Here is a 15,749-nt window from a genome sequence, read left to right as displayed (position 1 = left end):
TCACTCCTGTGGGAATAGCTCTGATTTTGTGTCCATTTTGTTCCAATGTGACTTAAGGAAGAAGCAACCTATTCCTGCTCCAGGGTAAAATTCTGGTTGATCTAAGCCAGTGATTCTCAAGTAAATGTGATTTGGCCATATCTGGAGACGCTTTTGGTTGTTTCAACCAGGGAAAATGTTGTGCCACGGATATCTAGGGGGCAGAGCTCCAGGATGCTGAGAAAGAGTCCACAATGCACAGGGTAGCTCCCGCTACAAAGAAGGAGCCCGTCCAAAATGTGAGTGGTGCTGAGCTTGAGAAAAACTGGTCTAAGCCATTTGTGGCAGTTGTCCCTTTTCTCATGCAATGAGTGGTTTATTATGCAAAGTAATTCTGCCCAATGAGACCAAGCAGAAATCTACCAGGAGTGTGTGGCAGAGGTTAAGCTCCTCCCACTATTCATCTTCCCTTTCTTTTCAACACTCCCCAAGTGTTGGCTAGGGACATACCCATCTATAGACTACACTTCCCAGCCTCCCTTGCTGCAAGATATGACCATGTGACTAAGTTTTGACCAATGAGATGTGAGAAAAAGTGATCAGTCTAATTTCTAGATCATGTTTTTAATATCAGGAGATTGCTGTTCTTCACTTTCTCTCTTTTCCCCTTTCTGCAGACTGGGAGGTGGTATTAGCGATCCAACTTAAAGCAAGAGCACGACTCCAGAGTATGGCAGAGCGATACACTAGGTCTGGCACAGGAGAGGAAACCACACTTCTTTCTTGTTTGAAGCATCATATTTTTGAGTTTTCCTGTTTTAGCAGCTTAACTTGTACTCAGATACAGGGTGCTTCTGACTAAGGTTTTTTCCTTTCAGATAAAACACGCACATATACCTATACACACACGTAGGAAAGAACTATTTGTCCAAAGGATGTTGTGGGATTTGTGTGGAATGTCTGGAACCATGGCTGCCATCTTGTGACTATGAGGTGAGGGAGCCAGAGAGTCGAAGCTGACCTGCTAAGTGAGAATGACATGGGACAGTTGTAAAAATCTTGACTCTTTCTTGATATTATTGAATCGCTGAATTAACTAACTTTACTTCTACCTCAGGATTACTCGTTATGCAAGACAGCAAATTCTCCATATCATTTAAGCCATATCAAATAACATTGTGTTGTTATTCTTTTTTTTTTTTTTCGTTTTACAGCTGCACCTACAGAATATGGAAGTTCCCAGTCGAGGGATGGAATTGGAGCTGCAGCTGAGGCCTATACCACAACCATGGCAACACCAGATCTGAGCCACACCTGCAACCTATGCCACAGCTTGCAGCAACGCCAGACCCTTAACCCACTGAGTGAGGCCGGGGATTGAACCCGCATCCTCATGGATTATGTCAGGTTCTTCACTTGCCAAGCCACAACAGGAACTTCTGTATTAAGTTATACATGTAATAAATTATCTTTATTGGAAAGGAATACAATTACATTGTGGGACCCTTCATCTCCCAACTCGGGATGAATGGTTACCTTCCAGGCTGGGCCAAGTCTATTCATGGGAGCACAGCCTTGTGTTTTGTACTAGGGTTTTTTCACTTTTAAACATTTCTGCCTGACGGCCAAGGTAGACAGATTTGCTCAGGATATCCATCGGAATGATACGTCTTCCCTGGTACCTGAGCAAAATGTCCACAGGCTGGACAGACGGGATGGATGCTTCAACTCCACAGACCATGGGAGCAGTGGAGACGTGTTTGGAGGGTGGAGCTTTCTGTGGGGTGGGCTCTGTGCCAGGGGGGTGATATGGATGTGTGTTCTCCACTTCTCTGCTGTGGTCCCCGCAGCTTCTTTGTCCTGTGATCTGGGGGAGAGTGGAGGGAGGAGGTTGAATTCCTCTTGCTGGCTGTTCCTGGCTTGTGTGCCCAGGGTGCAGAAAGCCAAACTCTGACAGCGGGTGTTGGTAGCAAAGGGAGGGTTAATTTGCAGGTTGTCAAGCTGGGAGAACAGACAGCTCAAGTTCAAAAGACTGGATGGCTTTCAGGCAAGGTTTTTATTTGTTTGTTTGTTTTTATGGCTGTATCTTTAGCATATGGAAGTTCCTCAGCCAGGGATTGAATCCGAGCTGTAGCTGTGACCTATGCTGCAGCTACAGAAATACTGGATCTTTTAACCAACCCACTGCACTGGGCTGGGGATCCATCCCGCCCCTCCACAGGCACCCAAGCCACTGTAGTCAGATTCTTAACCCCCTGCACTATGGTGAGAACTCTAAGGGTTTTTTATTATTATTATTATTTTATTGACATATAATTGATTTACAGTGTCATTAATTTTTTTATAATGTGTTCACATATGTAAGTGTGTATGTATATATATATTGTTTTTCATATTCTTTTCCATTATGATTTATCACAGGATATTGAGTATAGGTCCCTGTGCTGTACAGTAGGACTTTGTTGTTGATTCATTCTATATATAATAATTTCATCTCTTAATCCCAAACTCCCAGTCCACCCATTACTGCCCCCTCCCCTTCAGGCAAGGGTTTTTAGTGGATTTTTTTTTTTTTTTTTTTTGGCCATGTCACAGCATATGGAAACTCCCAGGCCAGGGATTGAACCTATGTCACAGCAGCAATTTGAGCTGCTGCAGTGACAACATCAGATCCTTAACCTGCGAGGCACAAGAGAACTCTGGACGAGGGCTTTTAAAGACAGTGTTTGAGGAGTTCCTGCTGTGACACAATAGCAGTGTCATAGGAATTCCATCGTCGGTGTCTTGGGAGCGCAGGTTCAATCCCCAGCCCAGCACAGTGGGTTAAGGATCTGGTGTTGCCCCAGCTGCAGGTTAGGGATTGCTGCGGGTTAGGCTGCAACAGCAGGTCGGATCTGATGACTGGCCAGGGAACTCCATATGATGTGGGGTGGACAAAAAGAAAAAAAGAAGGAAAAAAAAAAAAGACAGTGTTAGGATGCGTGATCAGCTCATGAACCTTCTTCTCATTGGTTGGTGGTGAGGTAACAGGGTGATATTTCAGGAATCTCAATCACCAGCCTTCTGGTTCCAGCCAGCCCGGGGTCTTTGTGCTTGCGGTTGGCATGTAGTCACCACCCTCCCCCTGGGTGGGGGTCTTTTAGCTTCTGCAGAGCAACCCAAAAATGTGCGTCGGATTGTTAGCTATATCCCTTCAGGAGGAACTGTGAGTCCTGTGACTTGACTGCTTTAAGCATCAGCTGCTTGAGCCCTGCTCTTTGGAACTCAGGGACAGTCGAAAAGACAAAAGCCTTTTTTTTTTCTATACATAAGAAATGGGGGGCCAGAGGAGAATTAATACCCAGGAAGGCCCTGCAGGGCCCTGTTGGTTTCAATCTCCCTTTTTCTTCGACATTCTCAACCCTGAGGGGAACAGGGGCCGACAAAAGAGGAAATAAAATTGGGGGTAAAGAAATTAATCATACACTCATTAAAGGAACTTGGTTCTAAGGGGTCTCACTTTCAGTAGGGGTGGCGGATAAGGCCTGAACCCAGCACGAACCACGTTGTAGACAAGCTTAGCTTCCATTGGATGCAAGCTCATTTTCACGGAACTCATGGCAGGGCTGTTGTGCTTCCGTGTGTTAGTATAAGTGAGACACTTAAAACAGCGCCCGGTCTGGGGACTGCAGGACCCAAACCGCAGCGTTTACCCGCTGCGTTCTCGTCCAGTGCCTTGGGCAAACGTGCACTCAATCAATGCCTGTTTGCTAAACAGTGGCTGGTAAACTCTGTGCCATGCTGGCAGCTCCAACAGTTTCAGGCCATTCTTCCTATTGGTTCATTCTTTTTCTTGCATCTTTTACAAAAAGGGACATTTGCTCAACACCTGACCCTCAATCTTTTTTTTTTTTTTTTAAATTTAGTCTTTTCTAGGGCCGCACCCGAGGCATATGGAGGTTCCCAGGGTAGGGGTCCAATCGGAGCTGTAGCCACTTGCCTACACCACAGCCATGGCAACGTGGGATCCTTAACCCACTGAGCAAGGCCAGGGATCAAACCCGCAACCTCATGGTTCCTAGTCGGATTCGTTAACCACTGAGCCACAGTGGGAACTCCCTGACCCACAGTCTTGAACAAAGGGGCCAGCCCTCCGGACTCTGTTCAAAGTTGGGAGGCTTCTGGTTTTGCAGTGAGCGGGAGACCCCTGTCGGCAGCAAGAGAATAAAGGAAGCTGGGACCAGCTGGATAATAAAACTGCTGCAAGGCCCTGCAGGAAGTTGTGGTTGTCTCCAAACATGCAGTTGCACCAGATTTTCGGAACAATAAGGAGGCTCGTCCCTCAAGAGGGGAGAGTGTCCAGGGTTCCTCTGAGAAGGAACTAACTTCCTGCATAAACCAGGAAACCTCAAGGCAGTCACTGGCCAAGGGGAGGCCTGGCACCACCCAGACTGATTCTTTTGCAACCCCCCACACTCTACCGCACTGAACCCGGAAGCTGGAGCCCAACTGGGCACCTTCCTGGGAAGCCTTCCTTTATCCTTCTCCCAAGAAGTACGTTTACACCTTTCACGAGACCCCCTTTCGTGCCCCGTGACTCCCTTCCCCACTGACCCACAGCCTGGCAGCTCCCGCCCCCTCCCCAGTGAGCCCTGGCCTAAGATGAACCCTCTTCTGTCGCCCAGAGGCTCATTCATCCTTACACCTATCTTTCCAGAGCCCTTTGCTGTGAAGCCTGCCACTTGGCAAGCCAACTAAAGGCACGACGTGAGCCTTGTGATCCGGTCCTGTGCGTGGGCTCCACCTGAGGGGCACTCCTGCTTCTGTCGCATTCGCCTCCCTCCAGGCCCTCCAGAAGTGAGGGCTCCCCTGCCCCCAGCTGTGCCCGAGGCCTGTGGACATGCCTCAGGCCAGGGATCAAACCCTCGCACCTCAGTTGCCACTTGTGGCACCACTGCAGCAGGGCTGCTCCTTAACCTGCTAGACGTGAGACATTTTTGAAGAGAAGCAAAAGTGAATTGCTGAGGATTGCTTAATGGGTTGGGGGTCTTCTTCTGGGGTGATGAAAATGCTTTGGAACTGGATAGAGGTGGCAGGTATAGCGTATTGAGCATAAACGCCCCTGAGTTTTACACTTTAAAATGGCTTCTATGTTAAGTGAAGGTCACCTCAATTAAAAAAAAAAAAATTGCTTTCCCCACCAAATATTGGGCCAGAGTCTCAGGCGAACAGGTTCAGGAAAATGCTGAAATTAGAAAAACAGGGAGCTGCAGTGGGGCAGGGCTGGGAGGGAACCAGTGGGGCTTGCCTGTCTCACAGCTCCAGTGCAGAGGCTAAGAGCGCAAGGAAGGGAGAGAGAACATACATATTCCCATGGTGGAGAAAGGGCTGGGGTGGACTTTTCATCACTAAGGCACCAGCTTGCCATTGAGATAGAGCTACCTGAAGGTTAATTATTAGGGAATGACGACATTTCTTGCTTTTGTGAAAAGTCCCTTTGGCGGGTGGAAGAGGGCTGACAAATCTGGCCATTCATTCAGATTCCCGACGTTAAGTCATTCATCCCATAAACAAACACTTCTGGAGAGCAGCGTTTATGGCGCTAGAAGACCAGTGCCTAGAAGAGTTTAAAGACTAATTATCAAATAAGGAAGGCAGAATTTAAAGAGGGTTGCCTTCTACTTCTGCCTTCCGTAGAAGATTTTGGAGGCAACCTGCACCTGGGTTCGTTGTCAGGGAAAATACAAGGTACCCATCAAATTTGAATTTCAGATAAAGAAAAAATACTGTTAAAGTCTAGGTGTCACCGGTGCCTTATTGGGGACATAAGTATGCTAAGAAAAGTGTTTATTACTTATTTGCATTTCAAATTTAATAGGATGTTCTGTATTTGTGTTTGCTAAATCTGACTGATAGGATTACAGAGTCCCCAGGCTGTGGGTTTACAGGATGGATGGTCTCCTCTGGGACGTGCACTTCCCCCACTCCGCCCCCCACCGCCGACACCCCCCACCGCCGACACCTCCCAGCCTTGAACACTCCATCTCCCCAGCGATGGTGCAGCTTCCAGTATCAGAAGCTTCAAATCTTTAAAAAACCCTCGGGAACTGGTCTTGCTTGTGGATATCCTGCTGGTGGCAGCAGCAGCCCCTAGGATTTGCACCAGGTGGAAACCGCCCTGGGCATGGACCCTTCCAAATGGAAACAAGCTGTGATCGGGAGGAACCTGGAAGGGGTCAGAGCTCAACCCACTCTGAAGCAGCAACCCAGCTCCGTAAGGAGTGCCCTGTGCTGGCAGGACCCACTTCTGGTGGAAAAACTTCCCGGAGAGCTGCTACAAGTTGGCTGCCCTGGCTTTTGACACACTCCTGCGTTTGTTGTCCTGGGTGGTGCTGAAGCCCTGAGGGCGAGGTGATGTAGGACGAAGTCTAACCGTGTGATGGGAACCGGGCACAGCCTGGTGCTGCTCCCGGAGTGCAAGCGGGGCAGCCATGACGCATGCTCAGTTGCCTGAGCTCAGCCCCGGACCCCGATCCTGGACCGAGGAAAGAGCAGGAACCCCTTTCCACCTCTAAGCCCTGCAAACGGTTGACAAACCCACCATTCAGCCCCACTGCTTCCTTTGCTTGAAGATCGGAGTTGGAAGAAAGAAAAAAACAAACAAACAAAAACCCTCCGCTGTCGTGCTGAAATGCACACCCGTCCCCATCCTCCCCTGCAAAGTTCACACATCTGCTCCAGGCTGGGGCTGGGGCTGGGGTGGGGGGCTTGTCGACGACGTCTCCCTCGGGGGCGGGGGCGGGGGCGGCAGTGGGCCAGACCCCCTGAGACAAACAAAGCTTTGGCTGTGGCTCAAAGGACAACATGCATTGGCGACCATGTCCCCATCTACCCCCGGCCCTACCCAGCCCTTCCTGGAAAATGTGATGGCGAAGGGCCGGTGGGCCAACCCCAGCACCACCTGGGCCCCGGGAGAGGACCTGGACGCCTGCCCGGCAGCAGCCCGGCGGGCGGGGCGCACAGACGGCTGGCTTCTCGGGGACGCGCTCGGGCCGGCCCGGCGCAGCCGTCAAGGCTGCAGCTTCCTGCGCGTCCCGCCCGCTGGCCTGGGGCTCTGCGGCCTCGGATGATGCGGGACTCGGAGGCCAGTGGGTGCCACGGGCAGGCCGCGCAGAGATGTGGCTCCGGCTTGGGGTGGGACCCTTCGTCCCCGAAGAGGGAGGGTGACTTCCTGCGGCTCCCAGGCCTGGCGCAGGCCTTCCAGGGCCGTCGGGCCACCCCTTCTCTCCACGGAGCTCTGAAAATAGCAGGCCGCAGACGGCGGCCTTGTCGCCCTCGGAGGTAATCCGAACCCGGCCAGGCGGCTAACACTCAAGGCTTTGTCTGCTGCTGCAGGACGGCTCAGCTCCCTTCAGGACAGCGGCTTTCTGGAGAGGGGGGGGAGAGGGGCCGTCGGGGAAAATCGAAGGCATCCTCTGAGGTCTGCTCGTGAAACAGCGTCGTGCTGAAAACGCACCAGGATTCCAACAGCCCTGGCTGAATTCGCACCCTTGCCTCGATTTCCCCGCATCCGGAAATCTCTGCCGTCCAACATGTGCGTCTCCCAGGTTTCCAACGGCACGCGACTCTTTCACGTCTGCCTCCTCAGACACGCAGCCGCCAGATCCCCGAGGGAGCAAAGACTACATGAAATCTGACTCACTCAGCAGGGTCCTGGAAAAGAGTCCACAAAACCCACCGCCAAGTGGTAGGAAAACCTGGTGATAAGAGAAACCTTCCTTCTTTCAGAGACGCCGCCGAGGAACTGAATTTCCTTCTCACACACAATTCAGATCACCGAAGGGACGCAAGAGGGACGATTTCGTCTCCGGGTTTTGCTCGCCAGCCTTCGTGGAGGCTCTTTTCTATGCCTCTTGTCAAATGTCTCCTCAGCCTGGGGCTCCCTCTGTGTCCTTCCCCAGCACAGGAAGGTTCCAGCCTGAAGGATTTTCAGGCCTCAGTTGAAGGGTCCCTTTCTCCGGAACAATTCCTGACCAGCCCCCCTTCAACCTCAGCTTAGCTTCTCCTGTTCGAATTCCTTACTCCTCTTGTTACCACTAGAGCATTTACCACAAATGGTATTTTCATATTTCATTGTGTGATAATACGTTTACCACACAGCTCCTTCCTCAGCTGTGATCTTCATGAAAGCAACCTTATGGGTGGAACTGTATTTATTGTTGTTACGATTGTTATTGTTATTATTATTATGGGATGAGCAATGCCCTCCCACCCCCCAAATGTTCTGTCCTAATAATTGGAACATGTGGGCACCATGTGGCAAAAGGGATTTTTGCAGGTGTGATTAAGAATTTTGAGATTGAGGAGTTCCTGTCGTGGCTCAGTGGTTAATGAATCCGACCAGGAACCATTAGGGTGCAGGTTCGATCCCTGGCCTTGCTTGGTGGGTTAAGGATCTGGCTGTGGTGTAGGTTGCAGACATGGGTCGGATCCCGCTTGGCTGTGGCTCTGGCGTAGGCCCTCGGCTACAGCTCCGATTCAACCCCTAGCCTGGGAATCTCCATATGCTGCGGGAGCGGCCCAAGAAATGGCAAAAAGACAAAAGACAAAAAAAAAAAAAGAATCTTGAGATTCATTATCCTGGATCATTGTGGGGGGCGGCCAATGTCATCACAAGCATCTTTGTAAGTGAAAGAGGGAGGCAGGAGAGGCAGAGGCAGAGGTGATGCTGGAAACAGAGGCTGGGGTGCTGGGATTGCTGCCTTGGAAGGTGGCGAAAGGGACCATTTGCCAGGAAGGCAGGCGACCTCTAGAAAAGGACAGGCAACACATGCGCCCCTGGAGCCTCTGGAGGGACCGTAGCCCCGTGACACCTTGACTTTAGCCCAGTGAAACGCGTGTCTGATTTCTGACCGGCAGAACTGTAAGAGAATAAAGTTGTGTTGCTTTACAGCACGGGTTGGACTCTGGGGTCCGTTGTTACACCCGCAGCAGGAGAGCAACACACTTGTTATTTACTGTTTGCTGAATCAACCCCTTGATCTACCGCTTGGCTGGAGGAGGTTGCAGCTCCTGGCTGCAGGGCACAGACCGATGCCCTCAGTCTTGTCTGTCCTCCCAACCTCATCACTTGCCCTTCTCCTCTCCTCCTGAATCTTCTGGCTTTTGATGTGCCCTTCCTTCTGCCTGAAATGCCCTTCACCCAGCTCCTCACACGGCCAGCTTATTGGAAGCGTTCGAGTCTTGGCAGAAATTTTGCCTCCGCAGAGATTTGCTCTGACCCTCCTTCTGCAATAAATAGAGCTTCCACCCTTCTCTCTCCCATGACCCTCTTTTGCTTATGTCAAAGCCTTTATTGCTTTAGAAGAGGACTTTCGTTTTTAGGACAGTGCTAGGGGTAGAGAAGAATTCCAAGGGAGCACACAGAGTTCCCGTGTACTCTCTCTCCTGCACCCAATTTCCCGTATTATCAGCCTCTTACATTAGTGTGGAACATTTGTCATGATTAATGAACCAGGATTGATACATCTTAACCTAATGTCCTTTTTCTGTTCCAGGATCCCATCCAGGATACCGCAGGACATTTAGTTCTCTTCTTGGCCGTGATAATGATTTTGATGTGACCTTGACCGTTTCAAGGCGTACAGGTGAAGTGTTACGTAGCACATTCCTCAGTTGAGATTTGTCGGATGTTTTTCTCATGCTTATTCTGGCGTGCTGGATTTGGGGACGAGACCACAGAGGTAAGTGCCATTTTCATCGCATCATATCAAGGGGTTGTGACTTATGATCTGCTTTGATTTATGAATGTTGATGTTGACCTTGATCACCTGGCTGAGGTCACGCCTGTCAGACCCTCCATGGTACAGTTACGTGTTTCCGCTGGTTTGGTAGGAATGGAAGGAAGTCAGCACCCACAGCCTCTGCCTAAGGATCGGGGGAGTCATGCCCTTGTTTGTTTTTAAGTCATTGTATTTCTTTGTTTCGTTATGCGTTTTAGATGCACTGTTTCTGGGCTGACCCACAGCCACTCTCAGCCCCTTCTTACCTGCTGCTTCTAAGCGGATGCAGGCATGTCAGCTGCCTACTTTCCTGTCTCCCTTCTGACAGTGAAACAGAGGGACGTCTGGTCTCTTTGGGGGAACGCTTTTGCTTTCTTCACAAAAGAGGTCGACCTCTCTTGTTCTATTGTTTCTTTTTTTTCTTTCTACCTTGAACGTGGAATCCTGGAGCTGCCGTGGCCATCTTGTGACTGCGAGTGACAAGGATGGTGGCAAAAAGTCAACATGCTCAAGATGTCAGAGCAGAACTACAGAGAGCGCTTGGGTCTTTGATGGCAACTGACGCCAACAGCTGCCTATCTTTGGACTTCCTGTCATGTGAAAAGAGTTTAAGCCACAGCCAGTGGGGTTTCCAGTTCTTGCAGCTCAAAATATTCTTAACTAATAAGATATCTCTTTCATGTCTTCTTCTAAAAATGAAGATTTATAAGGACAGAGACCGCGTCTGTCTTGTCCATCTCTTAGTTTCCAGTGGCTGAATCTGAGTAGATACCTAGTGGCTGAATCTGAGTAGATACCCAGTATGTTCTTGTTGTATGAATGAAGAGATGAATGTAAGGCCGAGGTAGGATCTCAGGGGAAATTTTCTTTTTTAAGAATTCAGGAAACTAGAGAACAGTGGTCAGATAACGAGAAGGCACCAGAAGGGAGGAAGAGATGGAAGGTGAAAAGGGGAGAGAGAGAGAAGCTAATTCATGAAGGATGGTCTCAGAAAAGGGAGAGGAAGTGTCTAGTGGATTATAAAAGGTGAAAGAATCAAATAGAGGCTTTTAATCTCTCCGATCAAGGTGCATTTGAGAATCAGCCAGGAAACTGTAGAGCTCTCTCCAGAAAAAAGCATGTAGTCATATAACCATCATTTCACATTTAGTTTCATGAGGCTCGCAGATGCTGCCACCCCAATCATCCACGGCTCCCTAACTTTTGCATTTCAATAGCAGTAAAATTAAAAATAAAATGAATCGACGTCAGGTTGTCAGCTTTTAGTTGTTCTAACTAAAGGTATTAAAAAATAATAGTTACTATTTACAATCTCTATCCTTTCATTAAAGTATGGTTCTTTGAGTCTTTAAAAGGCAGGCAGGACCTGATCTCACATAGTAAAGGACTTATTATTGATATTGAACACATTTAGCACCACAGATAACTCACTACATTTTGCTTATTACAACCGTAATGTGGGTTTTAGGGTCAAACAATCTCAGCTCAGCTCTGTCCCTTACTTGCTACATGATCTTGAGGAATTTTCTAAACCTCTCTATGCTTTGGTTTCCTTAACATCAAAAGGCGAGAAAATGGACCCAAACTCACAAGGTTGTTGTGAGAATTAAATAAGGTAATGTCAGCGAACTTGATCCTAGCATCCAGGGATAACCAATTAACTTTTGGGGAAACTTCCTTCTAAATATGGACATGAAAATGATTGTGGATGTAGAGATATAGATGTAGAAACACACACGCACACAACCACAACCACATACACAAATCAGGTGCTTGTGTGTATCTCTTTGGACTATGCTTTCTCCCCCTCTTAACAATATACCATGGATATGTTTCTGGTCGTTGCATATTCTTCCACAACGCCATTCCACGTGGTTGCCGGGTCGTCTATAAAATGATATAGCGTCACTTGTTGAACTGATCTTGTTGGGAATTTAGTTTACAGGGATGCCTTGTTTTACGGGGCTTTGCGTTATTGAGGTTTGCAAATACTTTTTTTCCTTTGTCTTTTCTTCTTTTTCTTCTTTTTTTATAATTTATAGGTTTGGGGCAACCCCGCATTGAACAAGTCTATTGATACCATTTTTGCCAACAGCTTTTGCTCACATCCTGTCTCTGTGCGATGCTTCGGTAATTCTCACAATATTTCAGACTTTTTCATTATCATGTTGGTGATCAGTGATCTGTGATGTTACTATTGCAGAAAGATTATGACTTGCTGAAGGCTCAGAATTTTTTAGTAATATTTTTTAGTCAAGGCACATACATTTCTTTTAAACATAATGCTATTGCACCCTTAATAGACTACAATATAGTACAAACATAACTTCTACATGCACTGGGAAACCAAAAATTAGTATGACTCACTTTACTGCGATATTCGCTTTATTATGGGGTTCTGCAGCTGAACCTGCACTATCTCTGAGGTGTGCCTGTATTTCCAACTTTAATAAGCATAAACAACTCTGCAATAACCCTCTTTCTAACTAAAGTTTTCTCATAGCCATAATTGTTTCCTACAAAAAATTTCTAGATGAAATGTTATGTCAAAGACATATGCTATTTAAATTCATTTTGCTTTATAAAGACACATGGACCTCTAAAAATTTTGTGCTAGGAGTTCCCTGGTGGCCTAGCAGGTTAAATATTCAACATTGCCACTGCAGTGCCTCGGGTCACTGACCCAGGAATTTCTGCCTGCCGCAGACTTGGCCAAAAAGTAAATAAATAAATAAATAATAAATTTTGTGCTAATTTTTATTTGCGAAAGTGCCCATATCTGAATTCCCTCATATATTTTCTTCTCCTGACTTTTTCCTTTAAAAAATTTATTTATTTATTTTGTTAAATATCGTTGATTTACAATGTTGTGCCAATTTCTGCTATACAGCAAAGGATCTAGTCATACATACATATGTACATACCTTCTTTTTCTTATATTATCTTCCATCATGGTCTATCCCAAGAAATTGGACATAGTTCCCTGCGCCACACAGTAGGACCTCATTGCTTATCCACTCTAAATGTAATAGTTTGCATCTATAACCACAAACTCCCAGTCTATCTTACTCTAAATCTTTTCTTTTTGAGAAGAAAAAGATCATATCTGTTATATTAATTTATTACTGTGATTACTAGCAAAGTCAAGTTTTTCAAAGGTTTATGAACTGATTGTGTTGTTTCGTGAATTTGCTGTTTGTGTCTTTTACATATTTTAGGAATATTTTCATTTTCTTATTGGTTAGTAGGAATTCTTGATATAATAAGGATATAGTTCTTAGTCATTCAATTACGTTGCAAAGGACTAGGTCATTGATATTTCTGAAACCTAAACAGGAGCAGAGGACAATGAATGACTTTGAATTGGGAAGGGGAGGGTGGTGGAAAGGCAAGGGGCCATGACGTTCTAAAGTGGGTTCATCTTTGACCTCTAACCGGAGACGGTAGCCAATCAGCCCAGAGGTAATGGCTGAATGTATTGGGAGAGGTTGTCCAAAGACCCACAGAAGGCCTTGGATACTGACAATAACTTTGTCCTTTCGTAGAATTGGAGTCTTTAGGTCAACACCTTGGAGTCTTTTAAAAATAATTTTGGAGTTCCCGTCATGGCTCAGTGGTTAATCAATCTGACTAGGAACCATAAGGTTGCAGGTTCGATCCCTGGCCTTGCTCAGTGGGTTAAGGATCTGGCACTGCCATGAGCTGTGATGGAGGTCGCAGATGCAGCTCAGATCCCGTGTTGCTGTGGCTCTGGTGTAGGCCGGTGGCTACAGCTCCGATTCGATCCCTAGCCTGGGAACTTCCATATGCCGCAGGTGCGGCCCTAGAAAATTCAAAAAGCCAAAAAATTAAAAAATTTAAAAAAATTAAAAATAAAATAATTTTAAGTCCACAAACAGCTGTCATTGATTAATAAGAGCACAGGACTTTCACGTCATCCTTGTTTCTCATGTCAGTAGAGCCTTCCCTCTGTGAGGGTTCTCTTTCTACTTACTTACATGGTACAGCATTCTTTATGGCACTAGTAAGCGTATTGTATATGAAAAACAGTACATTGTGTAATTATCATGACATTTTGCAGAAATGCATAAAAGCAGCCCTGCCTGTACTAGGCCCTTAATAAGTATTTGGGGAACTGGATGAAATGCAACTTCTCGGAAGATCACAAAGCTGCAAATTCTGAGATGAAATGGCAAGGTTTACTTTCAAAAACTTGCTTCAGAATGGAAGCAAAATGTGTCAATAATCAGCTTTCCTATTAACATGTGGTCAAAGAAATTATGGGATGCCTCACCTTTTCTTTTCTTTTCTTTTCTTTTCTTTTCTTTCTTTCCTTCTTTCCTTCCTTTCTCCCTCCCTCCCTTCTTCCTTTCCTTTCCTTCTTTCACCTTAGGACACTAGATTCCATAAGTTTGGCAGGTATGCTCTGGGCTGGGTAGAAATGGATCTGCATTTTCTACTTGAGTGGCAGGCGGTATTGAATGTCTTCACCTTTTAGTTTCTGTGAAGCTAAACATGTTGAGTTACCTGGATATTTGCATAACATGCATTGTCCTGGGTTTGTTCGAAGGATTCCAAAGTCAGTAGTTTTTGGCTTTTAAACTTACATGGCACTAAACAAGGGGAATTTAAGGTTGGCTCAGGAGACAGATTAGACGAGGTATTATAAATACCCAAATGTGCCCCAGGAATACCCTCTGGCTCTTATAGACTCCAAGACTTTCCCATTAAAGCTAGGAATACAATGTTCTCAGGTAAACGAGAATATCTAAGACTTATATAGCCCTCTTTTCTCATACATCTGCAACCAGGCACAATTTTACAGATTAACTCAATCCTGATAATAAATCCTATAATGTTGTATGTGGGCGATGATAGTGCTGTAACAAAGAAACCCTACAATTTTTTTTGGCTTAATCCAAGAGATGGTTATCTCTCATCCCATATAACTCATCTGCAGGTGTTTGGTAGGAGAGTCAGGGACCCAAACTCCATTCATCTTGTCACTTTCTGATGTCCTAAGAGCCCCACATCGTTGTCTTCCAGCCAGCATCAGGAGAACAAAAAAAGGAGAACCTTGGGAACTCCCTGGTGGCACAGTGGGTTAAAATCTAGCACTGTCATTGCTGTGGCTCAGGTTGCTGCTGTGGCACGAGTTCACTCTGTGGCCCAGGAACTGCTGCACGCCACAGGCATAGCCAAAACAAAACAAAAAAACAAAACAAAACAAAAAAAACACACGAGAATTTTCCATTTGTAATGGGTGAAGCCTGAAAACAGTGTACATCTTCTGCTGTGACATTTGCCAGAACTCAGACACATGTCTCATCTAACTTTGGTGTTGAAGAAATATGGTCGAGCTGTCTTTCCAGGTAAAAGAGGAAATGGTTTTGGTGAGCTACATGTCTGCCACAGTTTGCCCTTTGGTTACTAGATAACCTTACTCACCTAACCTTCTTCCCACACAGAGGACACACTCATCCCCTCCCCACAGGAGACAACCTAGTGTTCCTTACAGTTAGTGCATGCAGCTAGCAATTCAAGATTTCCGGGGGCTACATGGCTTTTTCTATTAAGACGGGGCATTTGCCTCATTGCCTGTTGATGTCTGAATTGAAAGGACAAGGTACCATCTCTGCCCCATTCATATCCGATGTGAAGTGTTGGATGAGGATGGGGTAAAGTGATACACATGCCCATTTGGAAAGGGAAGAATGGGAGATGCACAGCATACATTCCTGGCAATGGTGGGGTCTTTTTTGGGGGGAGGGCCACAGCTGAGGTATGGAAGTTCCCAGGCTAGGGATGGAATCAGAGCTGCAGCTGTGGCCTACACCACAGCAACACAGGATCCAAGTCGAGTCTGCAACCTACACCACCGGTCACAGCAATGCCAGATCCTTAACCCACTGAGCGGGGCCAGGGATTGAACCCACATCCTCATGAATACTAGTCGGTTCATTACCACCAAGCCATGATGGGAACTCCTTTTTTTTTTTTTAAGCCTAC

At 46.8% G+C, this 15,749-nt stretch overlaps 1 long non-coding RNA gene across 2 annotated transcripts in view; it reads left to right on the top strand.

Annotated features, from left to right (window-relative positions):
- LOC110260790 overlaps nucleotides 1–15,749 on the top strand; it is a 185,241-nt gene that overhangs the window by 82,972 nt on the left and 86,520 nt on the right. For both annotated transcript variants that reach the window (XR_002344245.1, XR_002344246.1), the window contains exon 3: nucleotides 9,516–9,701. This is a non-coding gene — a long non-coding RNA (uncharacterized LOC110260790). The remainder of the gene's footprint in view (nucleotides 1–9,515; nucleotides 9,702–15,749) is intronic.

Source organism: Sus scrofa, chromosome 5 (genome assembly GCF_000003025.6).
Source record: "Sus scrofa isolate TJ Tabasco breed Duroc chromosome 5, Sscrofa11.1, whole genome shotgun sequence".
NCBI classification, from domain to species: domain Eukaryota; kingdom Metazoa; phylum Chordata; class Mammalia; order Artiodactyla; family Suidae; genus Sus; species Sus scrofa.
The sequence above is the reverse complement of the archived record's forward strand: the minus strand, read 5'-3'. Positions and strand labels throughout refer to the sequence as shown.